Below are 16,676 nucleotides of genomic sequence, written 5' to 3'. Positions count from 1 at the left end.
GAGTTAGCACCTGGCTGAACCAAACAACAGCTGCGATGTGCGTGCCTCCAACCAGCAGGAAAGGGCAAAGGGGAGTCTGATGGCTCATCATTTGGCTACAGCTGATGTGTGGCCCACCTGGGAGGCAGAAGGGCTAGGCAAGCGGTGGCACATATGGCTGGGGCACCGCAGGAGTCAGGAGCTATTTCCAGAGGCTGCAAGCAGACGATGGCCTGACGCAAAAGCGCTGCCCAGACAGGCTGTAGGCTCATGCCATTCTTGCCAAGCACTGGGACAGGAGCCGTCCAAAGGACAAGAGCCTGCCCATCTCAGCACAGGTAGGCTAGTGCAGGACACCTGGCAGCGAGATGATACTGGTGCCTTCAAGTGAATGCCTGGAGGCTGGAAACACCTCCTGGCRGGAGGAGAAATAGTTAGCAATTTTGGGAACGTGCCCTGCAACAAGTCTAGCAAGTGCAGCCGCTCTCCACCGGTGGTCTGCTCCTTGCAGACCTCTGCTTTGCCTGCACAGAGAAAGACAACGTGAGCATGGACCCTCTTTGGAGAGGAAGGATGTGCAGACCAGGCGTGCTTCCAAAGGAGTACGACGGGCTTTGCACTTACCGCCTCGCTCYYCAAGGAACGGCAGAGCCGGGAGAGGGGAGGGACTGCTAAAACTGCAGCTCCACAAGGGTGACTCCCTTAATTCCCCTGAGGGGGGATCCCCACTTAGTGTGGGAAGTGGCAAGTGGGCTGGAGAAGGGGCAGGCGCCAGGGGGAAATCCCCCAGCAAAGGGGTACTGCAGCAGTGCCCATCAACGGCCAGATCAGTGCCGCCGGACCGAAGGGAGGGAGCACTTGTTCCTGGCGCTCTACCTTGCACAGCCTCCCACCTCAGCGCTCCCTGCACAGCCTGCGGCTCTGCAATTGCAGCCCTCGGGACGCAGGGCACAGCCCTGGGCACTTCCTCCACGCCCCGAGGGAGACGCCTCTCTCTGCTCAGCTTTCCCCTCAGCCCTCCGCCGCTCCTTTCTCTGCCTCTCACYCTACTGCAGAAACCTGTGGCTTCACAGCTCACACGCAGCTGGCCACCTGTGTCTGGGCTTTACACGCCAGCTCTCTCTAGCACAGCTGCATCGGAGGTGAGCAAGGAACAGTGAGCAAGGTCATTCATGACCCCTGCAGAGCCYGGCACTCCAAGCAAGACAGGACGTTACRTGACACCGTGCTCGAACGCACAGAAACCCAGCAGTTCCAGGCACCAGACATCATGGTGTTTGGGAAGTCTCTGGGGGTGTGAAAGAGAAGAGCAGTCCCTCTTCTCTCTAGGTGCCCACGCTGGATGGCCTTAGGGTAAAGCCTGGACACCTGTACAAAGGGCATGGCTTTCTCTCCAGGGTCTGCTACTGCTCTGCCTCCCCGCGRCCGCAGAAAGGGCRATTCCTTCCCAGGCTGCAAGGGAARCGCAGCTGCACAAGCACTGCCCTGCGGGCAGGCAGCTGGGGTGCAAGGTTCATGGACCAGAATTGCAGCCAGCCGTCCTTCCYACACCTTAGGATCCCAAAGAATTGCAAACCTCATAAGGACAGTCGGGCCTTGGAGGTCCCTCTTTCCTTCGTTCAGCAATCTCAGAAGACCTTTTCATTATTTGCTGAAGAGAACCTTTGCATGATACCAGGAGTGTCATCCTCCAGAAACCTTAAATGCTTGCAAAGGTTACATTGCTGCTCACAAATCTATGGGGCTCCTAGCGAAACGACCCTCCCTTGCACAAAGTGCTGTGAGAGACTATGAAAACTATAAGTTTTCAAGAGTTTGAAATATTTTTATGCTGTCGCATGCCTTCATTTTTTATTCTGTTCCACTGAACTGAGGGAAGATATAGCGGCACAAAATTTGTATAATGAGGAGATAAAATCGGCTGTTATTCTGAGGAGGAGGAGAGTAAAGAAGTGACAGGCTTGATTTGTAGYCACCAGTTTACAGCAGCAGGAAAATGCCAATGGATATTAAATGACTAATTATCATATCTTCAACTAAATTAATGTATTAGACTCTGCATATATTTCTGTTGAAAAGAGAGTGATCAGCTTAGTCAAAATATTCTGGAATTATAATGTCACTTCAAATTGTAATTTAAAAAATAATAATTTGGTCAGATTTCATGATCTAAAATTCAAGCCGATTTATCAAATCATTAGTTAAGTTTACTTTTAGGCAGTGATTCTTAACACATAAATCAGCCCTTCTGAGCTCTAAATTTGCTTTTCAGTCGATGGATCTTAACAAACTTGCAGAAGTTTTGGCCTATAGAAGAAAAGCAGGCAGATGATCCTTAGCTAAAACTGTCAGAGGAGTTTTATGCTGTGTTGGGCTGCATTGCTTTCCTATGAACATTGGATGTTCATTTGCTGGCAATGTAGCAACAATCCCACAATACTTTTCCTCTTTCTTATATGTTATGTACCCTGAATATTTTGATATTATTTTTGATGCAAGCTATTTTTGAGAGCCTGATGCATCCCCTCCTACTTCTTTTGAACTCTGTGGGAGCAGGATAGTGTCTGGTGATTAAATCCCTTCCAACCAGAGAGGAAGGGTGAGTTTTTGTTGCTCATCTCCCAGTGTTGGCTGCTGTTAGTCTGCATGTATATGTGATAGCTGTCTTTTCAGTGGCTTGTTTCAACACAGCCTGGTTTAATCCTGATGGATGGGAGTGAAACACTGTTTTCTTGAAGCCATTGCACAGGGTGTGTTCTCTCTGCAACTCTTCTGGCACTTCAACTGTCTTGAATGAGCCCAAAGAATAACAATGTTACCTTTGTTGCACCTTAAGAGTATATTTCCCTCCTTGAATCAAGGTAACGTGTGAAGACAATGAAAAGACAATACAAGAAAACAGAAAGAACCAAGACCTCCGTTTCCTTCTCCTGTAGTAAGTAAGTGATGAGGTAGTTAGTTTTGTTATGGAACTAAACCCAAGAATGACACCTCTGTGAACTACTTTAATAAAAGCAAATGCAATGAGGCAAWAAATGAAGTCATCACGAAGTACAGAAAGGGTAGTAGATCCACATATGCACTGCTCTTCATAGATAGGCTGGGCCATAGATACCTGCTCCATTTCCCTTGTACTGTATCTTAGCTGAGTGCTTTGCTCTACCCTCTCAGGAGTCTTCAGAGTCTTCAACAGGGCTGATGCCTGGCAAACACCCAAAAAGGTTCTCAGTCATCTTTAACAAGAGCTCTATATTTTTTCTTAATAACAGTCAGAGTACTCCAGCAATTCAGTAGAAATACTCTAGAACATCACAAAGACTATTTGGACCAAAACTAATACATATTTGAGAAAAGTTATCAGCCCATACTTAGGTGCTGTTAGCACAAGGCTCTGGTGCGGCATGGACTCATGGGCATTTCAGCAAACATGTATAAGTAGTTTCCAAGCTGACATTCACTCCTCTGACCAGGCTGGTCCATGGTGCCCCCACTGTGTCACCTGGACCCCTCTCACTCTGGGAGCACCCGGAGGCTTCAGCACCCCATCCAGCACTCCTAGGCTGCAGCTAGCAGCAGCACGTCTGCGTGAGGGTCAGCAATAGCCTGTTTTCCTCACTGCCCAGTAAAGCATAAGCACAAGGACACATTTGGAGCTTTTTTTGGAAAAGCAGTTCAAAAAGAATACTATTTTGTCCATACTGAGTACTTATCCACAAGACTACCGCTTGATATCCAATTAATTTCTTAGATAGCTATTTATGTATTTCAACAGTAGCAAGGAAGGGCAGCAAACACAGCYGAACAATTCACATATATCCTTCTGCTAACAGAGTATCTCTTTCCTTTCTATTGCCAAACTATTCTCATCCTAATCGCAGGGACAGAGCTCCCCAGTCCCACCTCCCTGAGAACTCCATGGGTGATTTCACCAGAGGTAAATACTCAACTTGAAACTTGCATCAGTTCATATTTTTGTAAAATCACATTTWGGGGAAAAATGATTAACTGATATTCACAAATGAGAGGCAAATGTCTGATGCTGTGAACAAAGACTCCACAATCAGCTTTTTAATCTGAGAGAAGTCATCCAAGAAAAATATCTAACAGCTCTTAAGATTYGGATGTTTCAAACCAAACCAGTCCTAGGTGCAACTCCACTAATGGCAAAGGCAGTTTGTTCCAAAGCTGAAYTTGGCCCACTGAGTCTTTTGAAATATATTTTTGTTACATAAATGTATTTTTTAAAATTCTTTTTATTTCTTGTAGCAGGCAGAGTTTCTACACAAACAATAGAGTCCTCCCTTATAGGAAGCACAAACTATGCAGTGGAGGGAATTATAGTGTGCTTTATCAATTATTTTGTCACCAAGTAGTTCTTAAATATACTCCTTTGTTCCATTTACGTCTCAGTTTTACCGCCTGTGGATGCTAAAAAGTCTTAAAGCATTATCATTAACACTGACAAAATTTTCTTCCCGACTTCTCCCCCAGTTTGAAAGAAAAGTGCCAAGTTAACACTGGCATATTTGTCCACAGAGAAAAATATTGAATCTTTCTGGCTTCCTCTTGAGAAATTGAATGTTTCCTTTTGCTCCTCATTCACTCATCTTTTCTCCAGACAGATGGGGAGCGGGTGTCACTCACAGCATCAGATGTCCCACCAGAGGCTACTTCTGCAGCAGCTCTGCTGCACCATTTGCCTTCCTTTGGGGTGCAAAAAACCTTTAGAGCAGTGTGGTGTCTCCTCTTGTCTGAATCCCTTCACACTGGTTCATACTCTCTGTTCAGCGTCTGCTACTGAGGGCAGTGTATGATTTCAGCCTATAAAAGTGAAGTGACGTAGATGAGCCTACCTAACATTTAACTTTTGATGGTTTGGGCTATGAAAAGTCTGCTTTTGAGGCTGTTTCTTCTGCTAGGAGAGGAACATCTGAAAGCGATGCTATCAAATGTATATAGCCACCCCAGACATAATTTAAATGAAAGAATAGAGTTCATTCAGCCTAATATAAGCTTTTAATAACGAAGTATTTAAGTCAAAGCTAGTCATCGCAAGCCTTTTTTTTTTTTTGTATTATTAGCAGAAAATGGCAACCTCACGGGAGATTTATTTTATCCTAAGATGAGGTTGAGGATTGCTCAGATGAATTGCCTCACCAGAGGTTRCTTCTCCACATTGACTATAAGATTAGCCTAAGGTGACCAGCTCAGATTTAGATGTTTAATACTAAGCAAGATAAATCTTACTCTTAAGTTCTGTGGGTCCCTTTGTGCAGCCTGGAGGACAGGGAATCCTGATCTATGAGAATAACAGGAACAGTGAAATAGCAGTTCTCATCTTTCATGTTTCTGCTGCCTGCATCTTACACCACGGTCAAACCCTCTTTGTGCAAAATGTAGAGGAGGACATAGTTCATCCATCTTTAGTGATATTTGTTACTCCACAATTGAATAAATGCAGCTGAGCTTTTGCAATAGGCAAAGAAACAAGAAGCAATTAAGAAATCTCTTACATTGCTAACTTCTCTAGCTAAATAAGAAACGTTTTCAGGCAATAAAATTGCTTAAATACATCTGTGTGCTTGAAAATAGGAATTAGGCAGCTGAGGTTAAAGCAGTCTCTCTGCATCAATGCACTACTGGTTTTGCTGCATTATTAGGCTGCAGTAAGCTCTGCTGTTAAGAGTCCCAGGAGTCTATCAATGTTGTGTCTAGACTAGGAGATCTGTAGGCCCTTTCAAGTCCCCCGGTCCAACTACACAGCTTARGCATCTCAAACACACGTGTACACAGGTAAGACCTGGATGTACACCAGCACTGTCCTCACCACTTGCCCCTTGCACACATACACCTGTTCCCATAGCTCAGTCCAGGGACATGGCACATTCAACATAGGATTCAGACAGATAGTTAGATAATGACCCCAAAGCAAACTAGAGAAGACCCCTAAGAGGGAAATGGACTACCTGTATAGWCATACTGGTGCAAATTACATGCTTAAACTTGAAAGCAGAAACAAACTCTACCAGTGAGAGCACCTTAAAGATGAACGCCTCTGGGCATAGCAGACCATTTCACCTCCATTTCACTATTGTTGAGGAGTCTGCAGACATGGAAAGAGGTGAAGTAAATACCTCAACTTAAACTGGGGTCCACAAGCACGACACCATGTAAGATCTGCAAGATTTCAGGGTGAGTGAAATAAAGATCTGCATTGGTTTAGGGTGATGCAGGTAGAGTAGCCCATAAGGCTAGGATTGATTTGATTCAGTGATTCTTTTTTTAAAATATTTGCATTCAAAAAGTTATGTGAGATGTAAAATAAATCACATTGACCTGTCCTGAGAAAAAAAGTAGTGAGACTATATTTGTATTATTGGGTCTGTTTGATTTTGTTTCTCTTGGGGAATCAGACATTAGAAAAAAAAAAGAGGATAAATATTTTTTATGGTGTCTCACTGCACAAATAACCCACCCAGTTCTAGACATTTTTCTGRAGTATAAGTACATCCAAGTATAGAAAGCAGCAACGATAACTGCACAGTTTATATCTTTTGACTGATTCTGAAATAATTCTGTAGTTTTTATAAATTTCCATGAAGTTCTTCTAAAYGAGCAGACGAGATAACTCTTAGAGCTTACTTGAAGTAGTTCGTGTTCTTGTTTTACTTTATAATTAATTTAAACAAAAGCCAATATGCTTACAAAGATAGGAAATACATTTATATATAGTTTTAAAACAAATGAATCACATCAAAAYACCTACCCAGGGGGCTAAGTTAATCAGTTGTGAAATTTCATTGAATTCATTGAGTTCTGATGACATGACTAAATTTGGCATGGTATTTTCCCCCAAGAAGAGCAGATCAGCTATGGAGCTTAGGATTTAAAAACAGAGCATATTTTTTGATAGGATGTTTCAAATACCCAGGCACTTCTGGAAAACTAGACCTGGAAATGACTCAGAGGGTGAAGCTGACCTAGCTATGGTAAATGTTCACATCTGACCCAGGTCCACTAGGTTCCCTGTATAGTCAATGGAGGTAACAGACACTTGTACAGCAGGATTCATCTTACCATAAAGCAAATAGCTARAGTAGGTCAGGTGAGTTATATCTGACATAAACCAATTATTCTCATCTGATTATCATCAGCCCCAGCTGCAGCACAGACCTGGTCCTGGTCTGAGAAATATATCATATTTTAYGGATGTCAATTTTGCTACAGTATAAATAAGGAATTTTGCCTTCTTTCACTTTTTCGGTGTAATTAATAGTCTCCTGGCTCCTGCTACAGCTGTTATAATGACAKTCATGTCATTCAGATGGACAGAATCACTGTTTAGTAGAAACCTGTTCCAATCCTGCTGCCAGTAATCAAAATCTTGTTTCATGTTGTTTAGACTCTTAMGAACACATCTTTGTAATTTCTGTTTTACCAGTGTTGAGGTCTGCTTTGTCAGCCCCTTGAATTCAGTCACACTAGGATAGTAACTTTTGCTTGTCTCTTGCCAAGGAGAGCCCCAATATCAGTTCTGCAAGCCTGGTGAAGCCTACAGACTCAGAAACACATGATTACTCTATCAAGGGATTAACTCTTACCTCCTAACATACTATTGCTGGAGAAATTATTTTGTTCCCCCAAGAAGAAACTATYCTGTGTTGTGGGACTTTAGCTCAATCTGCTGTCCACTGCTTCTGCAGCAGGAGCAATTATAGTCCCAAATATTTCTTTTGCTCTCTTGACACTGGCCCAATAAATCATTTAATGAAATCCTCATAGATCTGGGTAAATCTTATAAGCAAATTTTCCATGGCTGCTTATTTGATTTCCCTTGCTTCAATGTTGTTCCGATCCCTTGCTGCAAGTAGGCTAATGTATTTGATGCCCTCTGGCACAAATACTCACCACAGCTGGGAATTACAGCTGAAAAGGAGCAGAAAGTAAATTCTGAATCCTTAATTACTTTCTTYGCAGGAAAGGAGACTCCTCGAGCTTTTCATAAATGGTTCTGGTCTATGTGGCCAAGTGAATGTCATTAAATCATGGAGGCTGGCACTGAAGAGTTAACAACCTAATCTGAGATAAGGCTTGACAAGTCACTGCAACAAGACACATGGGAGTAAGGATTCCAAGGTTGCTGTGATAAATGCCATATAGTTTCAGAGAAAGTTTTTAAATCCATAAATCATCCTAAGTTTTGTTTAGTTGCTTTCAAATGTAAATAAATGCAGGCACTTTCTCCCGGATATGAGCAACTAGTAGTTCTTTTCAGCATCCCAGTCAACACCAGTTATGAGGATCATGAAAAAACACAGGGGGTAACTTCAGAGATTAATGTTTTTGAAGAAAAGAGAAACAGAAAGGAAGAGATCACTACACCACCAGAAAAGCAAACATCAAATAAGGTATTTGAGCATAGTCTCATGTAGGAGACAGTAGTAGCACAAAAAGAAAGCAAATTAAAAAAAAAAAAAGTAATGAAGCATCAGGAATGTATACCTATTTATCCTAATTCTTTGTGCAGTTTTCATTTTTTACCACAGTTAAGCCATGCTTTCCTCTCTGTCCTCCATCATTTGTTAGCGTTGTAGTCACTAAAGCTGCTGTGACAAGGTGTCAGCTTCACTCCATCTCAGTGCCTGTCAAAGCCTCAGAGGTTGCTCATACTCCACGCACGCATCACTGTGCACACCCCAAAGCCTGAGTGAAACATTTATTCACTAAATGGCAGGTCAGTCTGAGAAATTGTGCTGGAAGAAAGTTCAGCGCAATCCAGAATGATGACACTTGAACTCCCTTCTTGTTCAGGATTATTGCATTTGCCACTGTTCAAATGCAGTCAGAGTTAGAAATTAGGGTTCCTGAGACATGCTCCCGCCTGAGCTGCTAATTTCAGGGGCCAATTAGCACAGATCTAGATCTCTAAGGTGGTACTAGTCTACACAGATTATTCAGCCYATGGGTCTGTCTTTTTGAACCCATATACTGAAAAAAAACCCAAACCTCAGTCAAATATGGCTGTGGTGAATCTTGCARGTGGCTTTATTTTCTGTATGTTCACAGGGGGCTGACACAGCATGGTCTTCGTTTTGTCACCAGAGAGGAGRTAAATCATCAGATGATAGTGTGCAGCCATGAGTCCTGGTAGAGAAGGACTGAGGCTTCCATYCTTGTTTGTGGTTAGTAAATACAGAAGGCTATCCCAGCTCCAAGCAAGACATGCTCACAACAAAAATTAGTCTCTATAAATAGGTGAGAGTAGTTTTTGATCCAGGGAGGATGCTGGGAGGGTGACCTGGAATTTAGCTGGAAACAGAGCTCATCATTGCCTATTTGTTTGCGTTCTTCCCTCAGGTAAGGTAAGGCCTTTATATTAATATTTATGAAGGGGCTAGTCTGCCTATCAGATACCTGATAGGTGAAACATGCCARATAAATAACAGGTTACATCAAATTTACAAGTGAAGTCTCACTTCTTTTGAAGGAAGAGTGGATTAGACAAGAATTGAGTAGGAGACTGACATTTTGATGACAGAGCAGAACTCAGAMAGACAACTCGTCTGAACACATGAGAGATGAGGACCTGGTGAAGCTGCTATAAGGCAAGTTTTAYTGTYTTGTTTTGTTTTGTTTTTCTCTGTGTACTGACTATCACTTTCCACAAGCACCTCTGCATGTGCTAGGTTACTAGATCCCCATGCTATAAACCAGATGCTATCTCTGTCAAGGATTACCAGTAGAATAGGGGCTTTCACTCTGGGACTGTTTAGAGTGATGGATAGGTCAAAATCATAACAAAGAGTAACAGCCCCCCCCCCAACACACATTCTCTTTAATAAATCCATTATTTATATTTTCTCCCTCCCTTTCTAAAAATTTCCAGTAGAAAATTATGACTAACACTTGTGGGATTTTTTTTTCAAATAAATCCTTGCTTTGGGTGCATCATTAAAGGATATGTTACTGTCAGGTCTGGTGAAGCTGTAATTATAGTGAGTACAATAAATAAAAGCATAATGGCTCTGCTGCATAAATAATGTCTGATTATTCCAGTTTTATGGGTGTTTAGTTTGCCAAGACAATAATTCCTCCTGCATACCTAAAGCAACCATATACTTCTAATCTGAACAATTTATGCTAGATTAAGTGAAAGGGAAAAAAGGAAGATCTTTTGCAACAGAGAGGACACTTGATCACTTTGTTAACTCCCTCGGACGAACTTGTACCACCGCATGCTCAGATGTGGCAGTGTCCAACTTCACGATAGTGTTTCCCGTGGTGGTATCAGCACAGCAGTGCRTCACCCTGACAGAGTGCCCCCAGCTTTGGGCAGGGGCCACCAATGGGATAATGCTCTGGACTCAGCCACGCTGCTTGTGCTTGAGTATTGGCARTAGAGTATCTCCAGCCTCAGCTCTGCCACCCCCCAGGCTTTCCCCTCCCAATCCGCCTGGGACACTATTCATGTTTCCATTTGCTGGCCTTTCCATTCAAGTCCTTTCTTGTTTCACACCTCACTTTAACCTGCCTGCTCAGGGTGCATCTTGCTGAGGGCGTTAGCTCCCAGCTTTGCACCTTTGCATGCGTTCACACAAACCAAGTTAATATATAGCAATAAAACCAAGAGCAGAGCCAATAACTTGCATAGAGAAGAGAGGTGAGTCTCTCTCATGYCCCCAACTAGCTTAGCCTGCTTTCCAGGGTAGGTATTATTTAGCCCTGTAAGGCAGGTAAGAACTCTGTACTAAATTTTGGCATCCTCATGGCGTGTCAGCASACTCTGAAAGTCACCCTGCCTTTCATCATTGGAATAATAATAATAAATGAAGTACAAAACACAGGTCCTCTGAAAAGTTTCAGCATTTGAGCAATGAAGAATCATGAAATGTTGATCCTCAATCAGAGATATATTTAGCTGATCAAAATTAGTGGTAATTAATACAGCCCCAATTCTGACATCCAAATTCATACTGAGCACTTCTTCCGCTTTGTAAACACACCTACAGAGGGCCATGGGACTGCTCACACAAGGAGAGGGACAAAACTGTCTTCCAGATGATTACTCATAAGTGAATATCTGCCTGACAGGACGTATCATTCGACTGATCACAAATGCAAAACATCATTGAGCTGTAACAGAAACATCTTCAGGCTAGACATACAATCAAATTTCCATGGCTTAACAAGTTATCACATGTCAGCTGAGTCACAGGAACAGTCTGTGCCTATGCTCCTTCCCTGGGGTAAATTAAGTGTTTTGCATGTGCCCATGAACCAAAAGTGCACACAGGCAGTTTCTGAGGCTCGGCTGAGGCACAGTAACTTGTGAGGCTGCAGCCCCTTTGTCGAGGCTGAGCCACCCCACTGTGGGATTTTGCAATCCCAGAACCTCCTCTGATGACTGTGTCACTGACATCTCTCTAGAGATGGTACCATTTCTTCACCATGTTGTCCTCTACCAGGGACCCTGGCAGGTCTGTGTTTGTCTCCAGGTGCTCTGAAACCAAATTATCAATAGGATGCCCAAGACTGGCCCAGGATATGGGCAAATACTGTGAAATCTTCTACCTGTATCAGAAGCTTCTGCTATTTTCTTCAGGCAGTCAAATTAAATTGTGTTAGATAGTGCTGTAGAAATAACATTTAGAAATAACAGAAATAACATTTAGTCCTTGCATATTGATAACCTTGGAAGATCTAGTATTTGTAAGCCAAACCTGAGCCCAGTGCAAGCTGCCTTGGGCTCAGTTTACTGCTGTAGGCAATCCCTTGGAAAATTCTTCATGAAGCTGTTTCCACCAGCTCAAGTGAGTGTGTGGGCGTTGTAAGACTCAATTTCTCAGCACAGAGCTTCTCCTTACCTTTTCCCTGTACAATACTCCCATCCTTGTACCTCCAGCCATCCCAGATTCCTACCAAATACCTCTCTGCAAGCACTGCTCTTTATTGCCCCAGTTCTCCTTCATCACTTGGCAGGTTGACTCAGTTCAACGTATCTGGCAGCTACGTACCAACGTACCTACCAGCGTAACTACCTGCTGCCCTGTGGATCTGAGTGATCGGGTACTGAACCAGCTCCCTGACTTGGAGGCATTGCTACCTTGAGCAGCACAAAGCCCTTTCCTGCTCCCTTTCGTAGGGTAATTCGGGCCCTACCTGCGGACCTGCATCTTGGAGAAGCTGTATAGAAACCACCACACTTTGCCACACTTCCTCTTTCTTTCCTCCTGTCATGTCTGGATTTGCTTTATTTTCATCTTATGTGTCTAGGATTACAGATTCATCTTCTGGAGCTGACTCAGTGCTACACATTTTTCCTCATGATTGGGTTTAACACATCGTGTTTATTTGCTTGCTGAATGGTTAGATTTGCTGTGATTGCTTAAATCCCCTCAGCATGATCCTCACTCGAAGCTTTATCGCATAACTGCTGAAATGCTTTTCTGAACCCCGTGTACTTTTCTTCATGTATGCTCCCATATTTGCAGGTTATCTGCATAAACAATCATCATCAATATTTTGTTGGGAAGCTRAAACATGCAATAACAGCAAACGTATCTGTTACTGGAAATGTTTAGTTCAGATTGTGTCATCGCCTATCTTGGTGAGCTATACACTAAAGACTGTAAATTATAGTGAAGAGAAGACATAATCCCCCTCTTTTTATTACAGTCTAGAAACTCCCTTTTTAACAGTCTGGGGTATATCTAGCAGGTCATGATCACACTGCAAATAGTAATACATAAACAAATAGTAAACACCAGGATACAATCATTTCCCATACTGTTGGGAATGAATGTAGTCTTGGTCAATTACTGTGTTTCTTTGTGGATTATAGTTCTATTCATCTACAGCATTACTTTAACTTTGTTTCTGAAAATCTTGCCAACCTGGCGTATATTTATTCTAGATAGTACTTTGAGTATCCCTTTCTCAAGCATTTTTTAATGGAAATATGTGTAGGAGAGGAATGGGACTTCTAATATCATTAAAGATTAAAAAATCGGGGCTTATTTAACTGCTCTTATATAGTTCCATTATCATTTTCTGAATAGCACATTACCAGTAATTGGTTTAAACTTTATAGCCATGTCTATATCATATCCATTATCTAAGCAGATTCAAAGAATACCGGCAGTATCCAAAGACAAACAAAGTTAATTAAAATGTGCGGTGTCATGAGCCAGGTTTACAAGAATTTATCCACTGGAAACCCCTTTTTGACATTGTTGATTAATCTTGAACAGAGCTGCCTTTCCAGGACCTAGATGCATCAGTACACCAGAGCAAGAAGCACACTTTATGGTAGTTTGCATGACTGAGTACTTGATAAAAATTAAAAAAATAAAAAATGAACGAGGTCTCAGGGGTACCATGTAATGAGTTAATATTTCTTACTATAAAATTATTTAATKAGTGGTTGCAATTCTCTTCAAATGTACTTATGTTCAGATAGGTGTCTTGTTTGGTGGAATGTTTGGGGGGACTGAGATAAGCTCTGGGACTGGCAATCAACTGACAAAATCCAATGCAGGCTGGCAGTGACCAAGAGAAACAAATAAATCATTACTCCTGTTTCCAGGGACAAGCATCAGATGACACTTGAATTTCCCTTTGCAGATGTCATTACATGCAAATGTCATAGATATCTCTGGAGCTTTCTCAGTGCAGCAGACATAGCAACCACAGGCTCTCTTCTCAGGATGTAATTGTAATTGCAATGGATGTTAAACTAATTTTACAAAAAGATATTTTAACCTTTTATTGGTAATAATTCTCCCTTTCTAACTGAAGGTTCTTCAGAGGAGCTCACTGCTTTCACCCCCAGCTTAATAGACATAGGCCTCTGGAGCTGGAGTTTCARCTCTACAGTAGCAGGCCTTCAACGCTCTCCTCTGCTACAGCAATATCAGAATATGGCAATGGTCAAGAGCTCCTCATGTGGATGTTGTTCTTTATTACAAATGGTAAAAAATCACCATCACCATCCACCACCACCACAAAGTTACCAAGTCACTTCAGTATAGTAGAGGTCTGCATACATCGTGGGCTTCTACCACCATAGCTCTTGCAATCAGGGATCACATTTCTTTAAAACCTCAGATAACGTAYGGCCTGTGTGACAGGAATACATCAGGAAAGGGTCCCCTGGTGCTGTTCCTTTCCTCCAATGAGTCTCACAGGCTTGAACATAACARCCGCTAAATAAAGGAGGTCCCTTCACTGTTTGATTTGCATGGCTCTTTCAGGGCACCAGTCATAAGCCTGTAACCATCTCAGAGGCACACATCACCCCTAAACTCATGAGCTTATCAATGAAGAGGGACTGATTAGGGCCCTTCTAAGAAAGACGTTGTCTCTATCAGCAAAAGAGAATTGAAATGATCAGCTTGGACAAGACATCTATCTTGGTACCCCCAAAGGTAGGTAAGAGCAATTCACATCCACCATGACTTGCTCTTTCTTGGTAATATTACTAGTTATTGGAAGAGGCACACACAAAAGGGAAAATTTTTCCTGTGATAATGACCTAGTAGCTGAGCAAGGAGGAGCAAGACCTACACAGCTCCTGATCACTACCATTCTCTGTCATGTCCACATCTTACTACCACCACTGSACCTTTCCTACAGGAATATTTATAATACCAGGAGACAGTACAGAGGTGAAGAAGAGCAAGTGCTGACGGGAGGTGGGGCCAGTCACCAGATGCCTAGCCACCCTGTCACTGTGGAGATAAATTCAGCAATATAGCAAGAAGAAGCTACCTGAATTCAGCAATGATGAGAAAACTAGACACAGGRCTTACTAGGACCCTCAGGGACAAGAGGGCACTTCATGAGATCATTTGTGGAAAGAAGACTCCAGGTTCTAAAAATTCTACTGTATTAAATAATCACAGAATCATTTATAAAAAGTAAGAGATTTTAAAAGCCTATTAAAAATGCCTGTTCTCTTGATAAAGTCCCCTGAAGTCCCCTGAAGGCTACCTTGATATCATTCATCACTGAGTACGCCTAGCACTGTATACTTCTGTCTGAAATACGCCTTTCTTTCACTTCTTTTTTAGCTGTGATGATACATAAGCCTGGGTATTTTTAGAATAAAGATTCTGCATTACTTATTAGTAGAGTTGTAATGATATAAAGAACTTTTTTCCTACTCATTTTTCCATGGTTCCAGGATAACACACCCTCTGAGAACATAGTTTTACCTCTTGTATTTATTGCTCTGAGTGAATACGCTGATAACACTTTCTACATGCTAGGAGTATCTGCATGAATTCATCCATTTGTGGAACTCTGTATTAGAGACACTCCTTGCCTCAAAGCAAGGATGAAAGTGTATTGTCACACCCCTGGCACTGAAGTAGTTTCATCCAAAGGACCAGCAGGCCAGCCATGACCTCTTCTTACTCCAGAGGTAACTGCAGAAACACTAATTAGGTGTTCTCAATTTGTTTATCTCTTCGTTTCTTCTCTCCATGTTCTTTCTTTCAAAGAGTAGTTCTGAAAGTTTAAGGAATGAGAGAGGAGAGAGAGAGAAAAAAAAAGAATAAAATCACAATTTTTCAAAAGAACATATCAGCAAGCTCAGAAATGGGTTAAGTTCAGGCTGCTTGCCACAACTGGAGAAAAAGAATTGATTCAGTGTATAGTGGTTCAAAAGGTGAAACTGATGTCCTGAAAATARTATACCTTTCCACTGCTTTGAAGGATATTTTACACAAATTCAGATTTTTAGCACTGCTTTGAACATAATCAGAGCTGTCTAATCTTGTCAAACATTTGCTCTTTGGCAAACATGGATTTCCAAAGGGTGCATCTGACAGCCGGCTAGTTTTCAGAAACATGCAGCAGAAATACTCAGTAAGAATTTCACCGGGAGGTTTCTTCCAGCCACAGCTTCATTTAAGCATTTTTTTGTTTCTCAAGCAATTTTAACTTCCAAGCATAGGATGGTATTTTCCTCCTTTTATTATGAATAGTGATCATTTGTACTCTTGTAGTTCTTTGATGCCCCAAGCAAGTTCATGTGCTGCTGTGCTAGGTCCTCTAAAGCCCCAGGAGAAAGCAGTGTGAAAGATGATACAAATGCTGTGAACTTCTTTCTCCCAGTGGGGATCAGCTTCGTGGTTATGACTCATGAAATGAATCCAGCACTTGTGACACTGGTAGACTTGGGTTCTGTAATGTTTTCTTCTTCCATGTGCACTTGTGACAGGTCCTGCAGACATACAATGCTGTGAATTCTCCTGTGGAAACTACCCTACAAGACTTCCCCTCAGTGCAGTGGAGGGGAACAGTGCTGACAGTAGAAACACTCAGATAAAAGAGCCATCTCTCCTTCCTCTGCTGGAAGCAAATGGAGAGGGGTTTCTTTTCCTCACGGATAAAGTCGAAGCTTCCTCACCACCTTCAACATGTTTTAACTGCTGGCCCATGTGCGAAGAGCCAGATGTTTAAAGGTGGGTAGGTAGCTAGGTAACAGCGTGCCTGTGTGCTGCAGTTGGTTGAAAATTGCCCAATCAAGCATTTTCAAAGAGGATTATTGCAAAAACTGGTTATCTTTCAAAATTTCCTACAGATACATCCACCTTTAGGTATCCATAGTCTTTAATAAATCTGTATCAGTTCTCACGAGGTTACTTGACTGAGGATATTTCTAGACATACRTGATTCAGAGAGATTCAAGG

The sequence above is a fragment of the Rhea americana genome, unplaced genomic scaffold (genome assembly GCF_003343005.1).
Source record: "Rhea americana isolate MKP2758 unplaced genomic scaffold, rheAme1 scaffold_55, whole genome shotgun sequence".
Taxonomy (NCBI): Eukaryota; Metazoa; Chordata; class Aves; order Rheiformes; family Rheidae; genus Rhea; species Rhea americana.
This window is presented reverse-complemented; position numbering follows the sequence as displayed.